This window comes from Microcaecilia unicolor, chromosome 6 (genome assembly GCF_901765095.1).
Source record: "Microcaecilia unicolor chromosome 6, aMicUni1.1, whole genome shotgun sequence".
NCBI classification, from domain to species: Eukaryota; Metazoa; Chordata; class Amphibia; order Gymnophiona; family Siphonopidae; genus Microcaecilia; species Microcaecilia unicolor.
Window position 1 is genome coordinate 167,782,770 of NC_044036.1, and position 11,583 is coordinate 167,794,352.

Below are 11,583 nucleotides of genomic sequence, written 5' to 3' on the forward strand. Positions count from 1 at the left end.
GTTGTTTAATCAGGATTTCTGCTTGGTTAGCATGATCCCGGTGTTTCAAATGATACTCCTAGCAGGAGGAGCACCTCTCCTGCTTTGTTCACAGAAGCTTTCCTTCAGTCTTCAGAGTATGAATGAGACTTCCCTCACTATTGATGAGAAAGGAGATTAGTCGAGTAAAACACTGTGAATAGTTATCCTTGAAGAGCAGGTAAATTAAAAACAAAAATACCTCTCCAGCTGATTTTGATCACTGTAACATATATATGACAGCAGATAAAGACCAGCATGGCCCAACTAGGTGGCCAGGGGCACACCTGCAACTCTATGCAGGTTACACTCTCTCATGATCAAATACTGACATAACAGGGCAGTCATGCAATCGTGGAAGAGTGGTTTTATAATTTTGGAGAGTACTAGTAATCATTTCTATAGCGTTACTTGACATATGCAGCACTGTACATATTCTATGCAGTTACTTTTTCTATCCCTAGAGGGCTCACAATCTTAAGTTTTGTACCTGGGGCAATGGAGGGTTAAGTGACTTGCCCAAGGTCTCAAGGAGCTGTAGTGTGAATTGAACCCAGGTTGCCAGGATCAAAACCTACTGCACTAACCATTGGGCTACTCTCCGTACCTATTTATTGTCAATATTTGAATAAACCAGCAATCGAACAGTGTTGCAAACTGGCATTTTACTTGCTGTCAACCATTAGGTAACTGTGACACAAAAAAATGCATACGTTTTCTTGATCTGTCCCTGGTACCAAATCCTTGATGGATGCTATAGGTCAGCCTAGGGCCAACTCAAGTGGTTATGGTGCCCTGAGCATTTCTACATATATTTCCCTCCCTCCTCCCACATCTCAGAGTTAGTCTTGTGGTTTAAGGCAAGCAGATCCTGGGGCTTATACCACAATATTTGCTTTCTGCCAGAAATAAGTAATGGGCTTTAAGGTAAAATGGCAGCTTAGTCAGTTTTGTGATGTAAAGGACTTCACACGTTTAGATCCCAGATCTCCTCTTTTTCCCTAAACAAGCACTCTATGAGCTTCCGCAGATGCAGCTATGTTCTGCCTCTCAGAGCATATGCAGATGCTGCACCCTTCTCATGCGCCCCTGTTTCCGCATATGCAAATGCTGCACCCTTCTCATGTGCCCCTGCCTCTCGCTGTGCATATGCAAATGCCGCACCCTTCTCATGTGCCCCTGCCTTTCTCGCTGTGTATATGCAAATGCCGCACCCTTCTCATGCACCCCTGCCTCTCTCTGTGCATATGCAAATGCTGCACCCTTCTCATGTGCCCCTGCCTCTCGCTGTGCATATGCAAATGCCGCACCCTTCTCATGTGCCCCTGCCTCTCGCTGTGCATATGCAAATGCCGCACCCTTCTCATGTGCCCCTGCCTTTCTCGCTGTGTATATGCAAATGCCGCACCCTTCTCATGCACCCCTGCCTCTCTCTGTGCATATGCAAATGCTGCACCCTTCTCATGTGCCCCTGCCTCTCGCTGTGCATATGCAAATGCCGCACCCTTCTCATGTGCCCCTGCCTTTCTCGCTGTGTATATGCAAATGCCGCACCCTTCTCATGCACCCCTGCCTCTCTCTGTGCATATGCAAATGCTGCACCCTTCTCATGTGCCCCTGCCTCTCGCTGTGCATATGCAAATGCTGCACCCTTCTGGATTACCACATGGCTTCAGAAAAAAAGAGGACAGATAGATTTTACTTCCATTGAAAGCAATGGAAATAAAACCCAGACTGACTCAATTTGTCCTCCTATTTCTGGAGCCATATGGTAACCTTACATGTGCCCCTGCCTCTCTTTCTGTTCATATGCAAATGATGCACCCTTCTCATGCACCCCCTACCTCTCTCTTTGCATATGCAGATACTGCACCCGTCTCATGCGGCCCTGCCTCTCTCTGCATATGTAAATGCTGCACCCTTCTCATGCACTCTATGCTGCTCCCAGCAGCAGCTCTTGGTTATCTCCAGCCACAATCAATAGGAAGATAGCAAGCAGGGTAGAGCATTTTGCCAACTCCTGAACTGGAAATGCAAACCCAGCTTCTATTGCCTACAGTGTTCTCAGTTTTGATTGACCACTTCTGAGCAATAGCAACAAAAATCTCTGTATTACCAGGCACATTGTGAAATAAAGTCGTAATTCAACATATATGTAATAAACATGTCATACAATAGCACTAATCCTATGGTTCAAACAGCAATAACGACTACGAATACACAGCACTAAAAGTATTACATTGGGCACTAAATCTCCAACTGCTACGCTAAAGCAGAAGAAACGGGACAGATACAGATCTCTACATAGAACTACAAGTAAAGAGAATACCATACTTCAGTTACACACAAAATACAGAACAAGGGATCACACATTAGAAGAAATTCCGCATGTGCTGCAACATTGAAGAAATAAAAACAAATGCATTTTCTCATGGACAGAACACAATATTAAAACATTTATTTATTATTTATTTGTTACATTTGTATCCCACATTTTCCCACCTATTTGTAGGCTCAATGTGGCTTACATAGTACCGGAGAGGTGTTTGCAGACTCCAGTGTAAACAAATACAAAGTGATATTGTGGTAAGATAAAGTTCATGTGGCACAGCCACATTAGGGAATCGTACAACGGAAGAGTTGTGTTATGTCCATTACGTACTTTAGTTTTGTTGTGTTGCAGAGATCAGGCATTTATGTTGGATTTTTCTGGAAGTTTAGGTGGTCATACGTAGTTTTCAAGGCTTTCCACAGTTGTATGCTTATGTAGGAGAAACTGGATGCGTAAGTTGATTTGTATTTGAGTCCTTTGCAGCTTGGGTAGTGCAGATTTAGGTACATCTGTGATACACATTTCTCAAGGCTAACATATGTCAGTTAATTAAAAATAAAATACTTTTTTTTTTCTATTCTTCTTGTCTGGGCATTTTATTTTTCTATCATGTCAGTCCCAGTTTCTTTTTTTCTGCATTTTTGTCCGTCTTCAAATGTCTTTCAGTAGCTGCCGTCATAAGAACATTTCAATGCAAAAACAAGAAATCCGTGGGAGAGACACTACATGCAAGAAGTCAGTCCCTTAAAATCCCACAAAACAGGGATACAGGGGCATGTACCAAAAGCACGAACTACAAACCTCTTATGTTTTACTTAATAATTTGTAAAGGGGTACACAGAGTTCAGTATAGGCTGTTTCCACAGCTGACCTGATTATCAGTGAGTCTAGCCGCAAAGCGACTCACTAGCAAGCTCTATACATCATGGTTTACTCTCTTCAAAGTGTTTCCCCAATTTTTTGTGAATACACCACTACAACCAGCCAAATAAGTTCAAATTTTGAGTAAACTGGGCTGTTTTTGCTTTCCTCAGAGGAGTGCTCTCTTTCTATTAGTACTTGGACATTTACCAAAAGTGTGTAATATTGTTTTATTCTTTATTCTTTTTCACTTTAAGTTTGTAATGGTGTATTCACAAAAAAATTGGGGAAACATTGTGAAGAGAGTAAACCGTGATGTATAGAGCTTGCTACTGAGTCGCTTTGCGGCTAGACTCACTGAAAATCAGCTCGGCTGTGGAAACAGCCTATACTGAACTCTGTGTTCCCCTTTACAAATTATTAAGTAAAACATAAGAGGTTTGTAGTTCGTGCTTTTGGTACATGCCCCTGTATCCCTGTTTTGTGGCATGCTTATCCGACATTGCTGCCTGGATGTCCAACCGCCACCTGAAACTGAACATGGCCAAGACCGAACTTCTTGTCTTCCCACCCAAACCCATTTCTCCTCTACCTCCTCTCTCTATTTCGGTTGATAACACCCTCATCGTCCCCGTCTCATCTGCCCGCAACCTCGGTGTCATCTTCGATTCCTCCCTCTCTTTCTCTGCGCATATCCAGCAGATAGCCAAGACCTGTCGCTTCTTCCTCTATAACATTAGCAAAATCCGCCCTTTCCTCTCTGAGCACACCACCCGAACTCTCATCCACTCTCTCGTTACCTCTCGCCTTGACTACTGCAACCTACTCCTCACTGGTCTCCCACTTAGCCACCTATCCCCCCTTCAGTCCGTTCAGAACTCTGCTGCACGTCTTATCTTCCGCCTGAACCGATACACTCATATCACCCCTCTCCTCAAGTCACTTCATTGGCTTCGGATCAGGTACCGCATTCAATTCAAGCTTCTGCTACTAACCTACAAATGTACTTGATCTGCAGCCCCTCCTTACCTCTCAACCCTCATCTCCCCTTACGTTCTTACCCGTAACCTCCGCTCTCAAGACAAATCCCTCCTTTCAGTACCCTTCTCCACCACCGCCAACTCCAGGCTCTGCCCTTTCTGCCTCGCCTCACCCCACGCGTGGAACAAACTCCCCGAGCCCATACGCCAGGCCCCCTCCCTGCCCATCTTCAAATCCCTGCTTAAAGCCCACCTCTTCAATGTCGCCTTTGGCACCTAACCTCTACATCTCTACCCAGGAAATCTTGACTGCCCCAACTTGACATTTCGTTGCCCCAACTTGACATTTCGTTCTTTAGATTGTAAGCTCCTTTGAGCAGGGACTGTCCTTCTTTGTGTATTTTGTACAGCACTGCATAACCCTAGTAGCGCTCTAGAAATGTTAAGTAGTAGTAGTAGTATTTTAAGGGATTGACTTCTTGCATATAGGTCATAAGAACATAAGCATTGCCATACTGGGACAGACCAAAGGTTCATCAAGCCCAGTATCCTGTTTCCAACAGTGGCCAATCCAGGTCACAAGTACCTGGCAAGATCCCAGAACAGCAAAACAGATTTTATGCTCATCCTAGAATATGCAGTGGATTTTCCCAAGTCCATCTTAATAATGGCTTATGGACTTGACTTTTAGAAAACTATTCAAACCTTTTTAAACCTTGCTAAGCTAACTGCTTTTACCACATTCTTGGCAATGAATTCCAGAGTTTAATTACTCATTGCGTGAAGAAATATTTTCTCCAATTAATTTTAAATTTACTACTTAGTAGCTTCTTTGCATGCCCCCTAGTCCCAGTATTTTTGGAAAGAGTAAACAAGCGATTCACATCTACCTGTTCCACTCCACTCAGCATTTTATAAACCTCTATCGTATTTCTCCTCGGCTGTCTCTTCTTCAAGCTGAAGAGCCCTAGCCGCTTTAGCCTTTCCTCATAGAGAAGTCAACAATCCCTTTTATCATTTTTGTCGCCCTTCTCTGTCCATTTGTTCTTTCTCCTCTCTCCTCCTTTTTGTTCCATTCCCTTTCTTTCTTTCTTTCTTTCTTTCTTTCTTTCTTTCTTTCTTTCTTTCTTTCTTTCTTCTTACCTATCAGCTTTCCATCTTCTTTCACCCCTAGCTCTCTCAGTTCCTGTCTCACCCCTTCCCCAGCCTCCTATTCCCTTCTGCTTCTTATCTACTCCTTAGTATCACTTTTATACCCTCTGTACTCACTATCCTCCTCTCACTCATCTTGAAAACCCCCATGGCCTGTCCCAAATGGTTCCAACATTTTCATTATCTCCTCCCTCTCTTTATCCTCCCCTTTTGGCCTGACATCTTCCATCTTTCATCCTTCCTGATTCTACCAATGGTCCAGCATCTCTCTCTCTCTCTCTCCCTGCTTTCTCATCCCTTGGACCCCTGGGTCCAACATGTCTTCCTGCCTTCTGTTGTCTTGCATCTATCGCTCCCTATCATATTTCCAGCATCTCCCCCTGCACTACTCCGTAGTGTATCTTAAAATGTGTCTTTCCTGGTAGAGGTCACCAGCAGAGGAAGCAATTCACATATGCTGCCTGCAGCCAGCCCCAGAGCCTTTCTGTTGGCACATCCCACTCATAAAGAAACAGGAAGTTACATCAGAAGGGGCAATTTATTTCTGCTACCACTCACCTGTACAGGGAAAGACACATTTTAAGGTACACCAGGGGAGTGTGTGTGTGTGTGGGGGTGTGGGGGGGGGGGGGGGGGGTTGAGAGAGGTGGAGATGCTGTACTGTGGGAGATTGAGAGATGGCAGATCCAGGAGGAGGAGGTAGAGAGATGCTGGACTCATGGGTGAGAGGCACTGCCTGGTTGCTGAAATGGTCAGTCTGTACTATCAGCAGCAGGGCATTTTGGTGTCTTTATGTAACACACCTTGCGCCAGTACCTCACTAGCTCACTTGTTAAGCTGGCTCTGGATGCGCCAACTATATCTAAGTGTCTGCATGGCCTTGGAGAGCAGATGGGCATGAGCCACCTACCACAAAATTCAGCAGTTAGTATAAGAGAATGAAGCTTCTCTCTGCTGCATCCGATACACTAGGACTCTCTTTTACGACATGTTCCTTTTATCCATTCAGTCTGAGGAAATCTGCTCCCCACTGTTATAGTCATTTATAACACCAAATTAGAATACCTGTCAGACTCAGAAAACTTTTATTGGCATGAACTTGTAGGTGGGCCCTCACCTACAAGTTGTTGGTGAGGCCCTACTTGGAGTATTGTGTTCAGTTTGGGAGGCCATATCTTGCTAAAGATGTAAAAAGACTGGAAGCGGTGCAAAGAAAAGTTTAAAAAATGGTATGGGATTTGCATTGCAAACCGTACGAGGAGAGACTTGCTGACCTGAATGTGTATACCTTGGAGGAGAGGAGAAACAGGGGTGACATGATACAGAAGTTGAAAAAGGTATTAATCCGCAAATGAACCTTTTTCAGAGATGGGGAAGGTGGTAGAACTAGAGGACATTAATTAAGATTGAAGGGGGGCAGACTCAGGACTAATGTCAGGAAGTATTTTTTCACGGAGAGGGTGGTGGATATGTGGAATGCCCTCCCGCGGGAGGTGGTGGAGATGAAACGGTAAAGGAATTCAAACATGCATGGGATAAACACAAAGGAATCCTGTTCAGAAGGAATGGTTCCGCGGAATCTTAGCGGAGAGTGGGTGGCGACGCTGGTAATTGGAAAACAAAATGGGAGCTGGGCAGACTTCTACGGTCTGTGCCCTGATTGTGATTGAATAGACAGGGATGGGCTGGAGTGTAAATTTTAAGGGGCTTCGACGTTAGCTCCAGAACTTAGTACAAGATTTCTAAGGTCTGTGCCCTGAGAAAGGCAAGGACAAATTAAACTTGGGTATACATATAAAGTATCACATACAATGTAAATGAGTTTATCTTGTTGGGCAGACTGGATGGACTATACAGGTCTTTATCTGCCGTCATTTACTGTGTTACTATGAAAATTTTTACTTTTGTTGCTAAAGTAAAATATAGGGGACAGATATAACAGCATCTCTCTCTCTTGCTCGTTCCTTAGTTCCTTCGTCCTCTGGCAGCATATCCCATTGTGGGAAGAGCATGGAAATAAGGGGGTGTTAGGGAGAGGGTTAGGGAAGACCAGGCACAGATGAGCAAAGAAGCAGCAGCAGCAGCAGGAGCAGGTACTTTGGATGCAAATCACTTACATCAGCACTAGGGGGCACTTTCAGTCCATTTTCCAAAATCTGCCCGAATCAGTTTTCTGGCGAATGCCTTATCATGGTGATTCAGCCTTATTATTATTCTTATTTTCCCACTGACACTTTCCATTTCCTGTGTGTTTGGCCTGGGGAATGAATAAGATTCCTATTTTATGAGGCAGGAGCCAGGCATAAAGAAATGCAAAGTGCACTAGGTAAATGCAAAAATGGACAAGGAAATATTACCACACACACATACACCAGGGGATAATAACCAGAAGCATTAAAGGCAGAAAGGGATATGCAAAAGCAGAATGTGTTTAACAGTAAATGAAGCTTACATACTAAGATTAAGCCAGTCATCCCTTCAAATAAAGATTAAGAAACTTAAGTGGTACCTTGTTAATAGAATAACAATAGTGTTAGTACATAAAACAGTATCACTTTATATATCTTTTTATATTCCATAGCATAGGTAGGCAGAAAGCAATGATTGGGTGAGCCAACGAATAGAATGGGTGGGTGTGATGCATGTTGTCCCTGCTCCCTTGGTCAACTTAAAACTTGTAGGAGTAATTTTCAGCCAGCAGTGGTCAGTGTTGGTTTTTTTTTTTTTTTAAATGCTGACCGCTACCATTGCTGAAATTATGCCTAGATATTCAATGCAGGTCCATGTCCAGATACCTACTGTCACAAACTCAGGGAAGGTGAGCCGTTGGGCTGCCACCGGGTACCGACTAGCAGCAGGCGACTCACCCGAGCTAGGCTCGACACTAGGAAAGGAACTAGGCTAGGCCGGCTTGGACTGGAGATGTACATAAGTAATGCCACACTGGGAAAAGACCAAGGGTCCATCAAGCCCAGCATCCTGTCCACGACAGCGGCCAATCCAGGCCAAGGGCACCTGGCAAGCTTCCCAAACGTACAAACATTCTATACATGTTATTCCTGGAATTGTGGATTTTTCCCAAGTCCATTGATGAGTAAGGCAGGCTTGGCTGGTTGAAGGCAAGACAGGCAGGGCTGGAGCTGGAGATCCAGCCCTGCCTCATCTCCAGCCCTGCCTGTCTGAGGCAGGGCTGGAACTGGAGATGAGGCATGGCTGGAGCTAAAGACAGGGCTGGAGCTAAAGACAGGGCTGGAGCTGGAGACGAGGCAGAGCTGGAGATGAGGCAGGCAAGGCTGGGGCTGGAGGCAAGGCACAGGACAGGCTGGGCAAGGTTGGAACTGGAGGCAAGGCTGGACAGGCTGGGCAAGACTGGAGTCAGGCAAGGCAAGAGGCAAGTAAGGCTAAGCATAGCTTCAAGAGACCTGTTGTGAAGGTGATGAAGGGAGGCGGGAACCTCCTTCAATCCCAGTACCGGAAGTGGGGCTTCCCTGGTGTCCTGAAACTTCAGTGTGCTGCCCCTGTAAGGGCAGGACTTTGGCACACATGCATGCACCCTACCCAGTGGTGGCTCAGGTCAAAGGACCTAAACCGAGAGGAAACAGAGCAGGGCCTTCACTATTGCTGTACCCAGGCCAGAGAAAATACCGCAAGGTGGATTTGGTGCAGAGATTATCATGTAGCTAATCCCTACATTAAATCTGAGATTGGAAAGCTGACTCTGAGGACAATGTCAAGTACACTGTTTCAATTGCAATGATGAGAAAGGAAGGCCAGCGAGGAGCATGCCGAGCAGCCGCACATAACATGGCGGCTGCTGCACGGCAGCTCCCTGGCCGGAGCGACCCTTCCCTTCCGACTTCCCCACCGACGGTCTGGATGACGCGGCAGGGGACCCTGCGTGCCGCTGGTTGGGAGGCCGGAAGGGGGCGGGGCTGCAGCAGGTCCCATGCACCGCATAAGAGCTGCCGAAGAGGCGGGGAGGGCCTCTTTGTCGGCAGCAAGCAGTGCAGGAGTTTTCCCGCCCTCCCTTCCCTTTCACGCGCCGCAGCAGGGGAGGTGGGTTCCCCTGTTATGCTAAAAGGGGCCGGGGTTCAAGAGCATGCAATTTGCCTGTAAGGATGTGTCCCCTACCAACAGGCAATCCTACTGTTACTTTATGATAGTGCCAGTTAATTTGACTCATTATTTCTCCATGGCACTGTGTTGCCATAGAAATTTGTTAACGTTGCCTTGTTAAGTTATGCTCGATTGCTATTTCTCCATTTCGCTGCACTGTTATACTAATTGCTACAGATGGTGTCATGCGTTTTGTTTCATTGACCATCTAGGTACAGTGGACTAACATCATGTATATTGTCACAGCTGGCGGAGGCACCCGAGCCTGGGAACTCTGGGATGTGTTGGAACAACAGCTGAAAGGAAGATCGCCCGCTTCAGGCAAAGGACAGGAGCACTCAGTGCTGGCAGACCAGTCACCTCTCTGTTTAGGCATAGCAGGTGGAGCTCTGGTCTAGGGGGGACGCCCCAGGCAGATGGAGGCTTGGCCACGCTGGGGGCAAAAAAAGGCTGGCCGCAGCATGGGCTGGGAGGCTTCCTCTCTAGCTGGAGAAGCTATGGTGGAGGGCGTAAGCATCTGCAACGTCAAACCCAAGGCTCGGGTGCTTCCTAGGGATTGTTTAATGTGTTTTCAATAAAGCTGTGGCCATTTATTCCCAAACCTGCCTCATGTTTGGTCTGTGAGTGTGCCGGGGGGCGAAGCGAGGGCCAGAGCGAGAGGGAGTGCAGCCTGCCTATGTTAATGTGAGACAAAAAGTTCTTGTGTACCTGTGTGTGTGGACTGAAGTTTATCAAGAGGAGAAAATCACCCCGTGCAACATCCTTTTTAATTTGTTTGGTGGAAAGATAATCAGTGTTTGGAAAGACTGAAATGTGAATGTAGGAAAGTGCCCTGATATCATTACAGACTAGATTAAAGCTGTGCGGATACATCTGAAGAATCCCTGAAGTGTTAAGGAAAAGTTGACTGTTATGAACTGTGTTTGCGTTCCTGTTAGTAAAGCAAGTTACTGTTTTTTTTACAAGAACAAGACTGCTGGTTTTTCTTCAGGAGTGAGTGCACAAAGTAAGAGCACCTCCCCCCCCCCCGGCCTACCGGAATATTCCGGCCCATGCCCAGCTTGTGTGTCCCTGCCTGGGGGAGCTGTGAGTGTGGCAGTGAAGAGAGGAGGAGAGGGATGTGCTTGTGTGCCTCTGGGGTGGAGCTGATCCGGAAGTGAGACTGCCCCGTGGGTTACATATGTATTAGTGTTACTTTGGAGTCCTCGTTGTTGTCTCCCAAACTCAAAACCATGCTTCTGGCTTCCCCTTTTTAAATTTCCCACCCTTGGCCAACTAAAATTGAGCCATGTGCTAAAAATTCATGTGCACTAAAGGCTAAGATGCTTATAGGAATGTAATGGGCATCTTAGTGTTTAGTGCACACTAATTTCTAGCACGCCCTAAAAACACTAGCACGCCTTTGTAAAAGGGGTCCTTAGAGGGGGGTAAGAGTGAGTGGGCATCGCTGCTGCCCAGTTTGAACCCCACATGTAATGGGGTAAAATGAGGGGCTGAAGAGATATAGGAGAAGTTAGAGGGATATTTTGGAAAGTTTAAGAAGAGGGATTAGTTGTTATGGTAGTAAAGTGGGAGAGGTTGAGCCTGTATGTAAATCAGAAATAAAAAATGAGGAACATTTGTTTTGTTTTTCTTTCATTTACAAAATGAAACAGGAGCTGTTCATATTTCCTATTTCATTCAAAAGAAAAGCACATTTACTGATAAAACCCAGCACCTAATTTCCATGACTATATGGTTCTAAGGCTGGTTAGTACACAGATCGTTATGGATCGCTACAAGTCAAAAGAATCAAAAATTTTCTCAAAATTGTTATTATCTTTCACCATTATTTGACTGCCTTCCCCCTCCCTTGCGTCAGTCATCAACGACATCTCAATAATGAAGCCAAGTCTAAGTAATGAAAATATGCGCTGTGATGATATCAAGAACTCTACAGGGAGTCAAACAAGTGAACATTCTGCAATAACACTAACATTTTACTTTGAAAACATTCTCTAAGGGGTCCTTTGATTAAGATGTGCCGAAAAATGGCCTGCGCTAGTGTAGACGTGTGTTTTCAATGCGTACAGGTCCATTTTTCAGCGCCCCTGCAAAAAAAGGCCTTTTTAAAAAAAAAAGCTG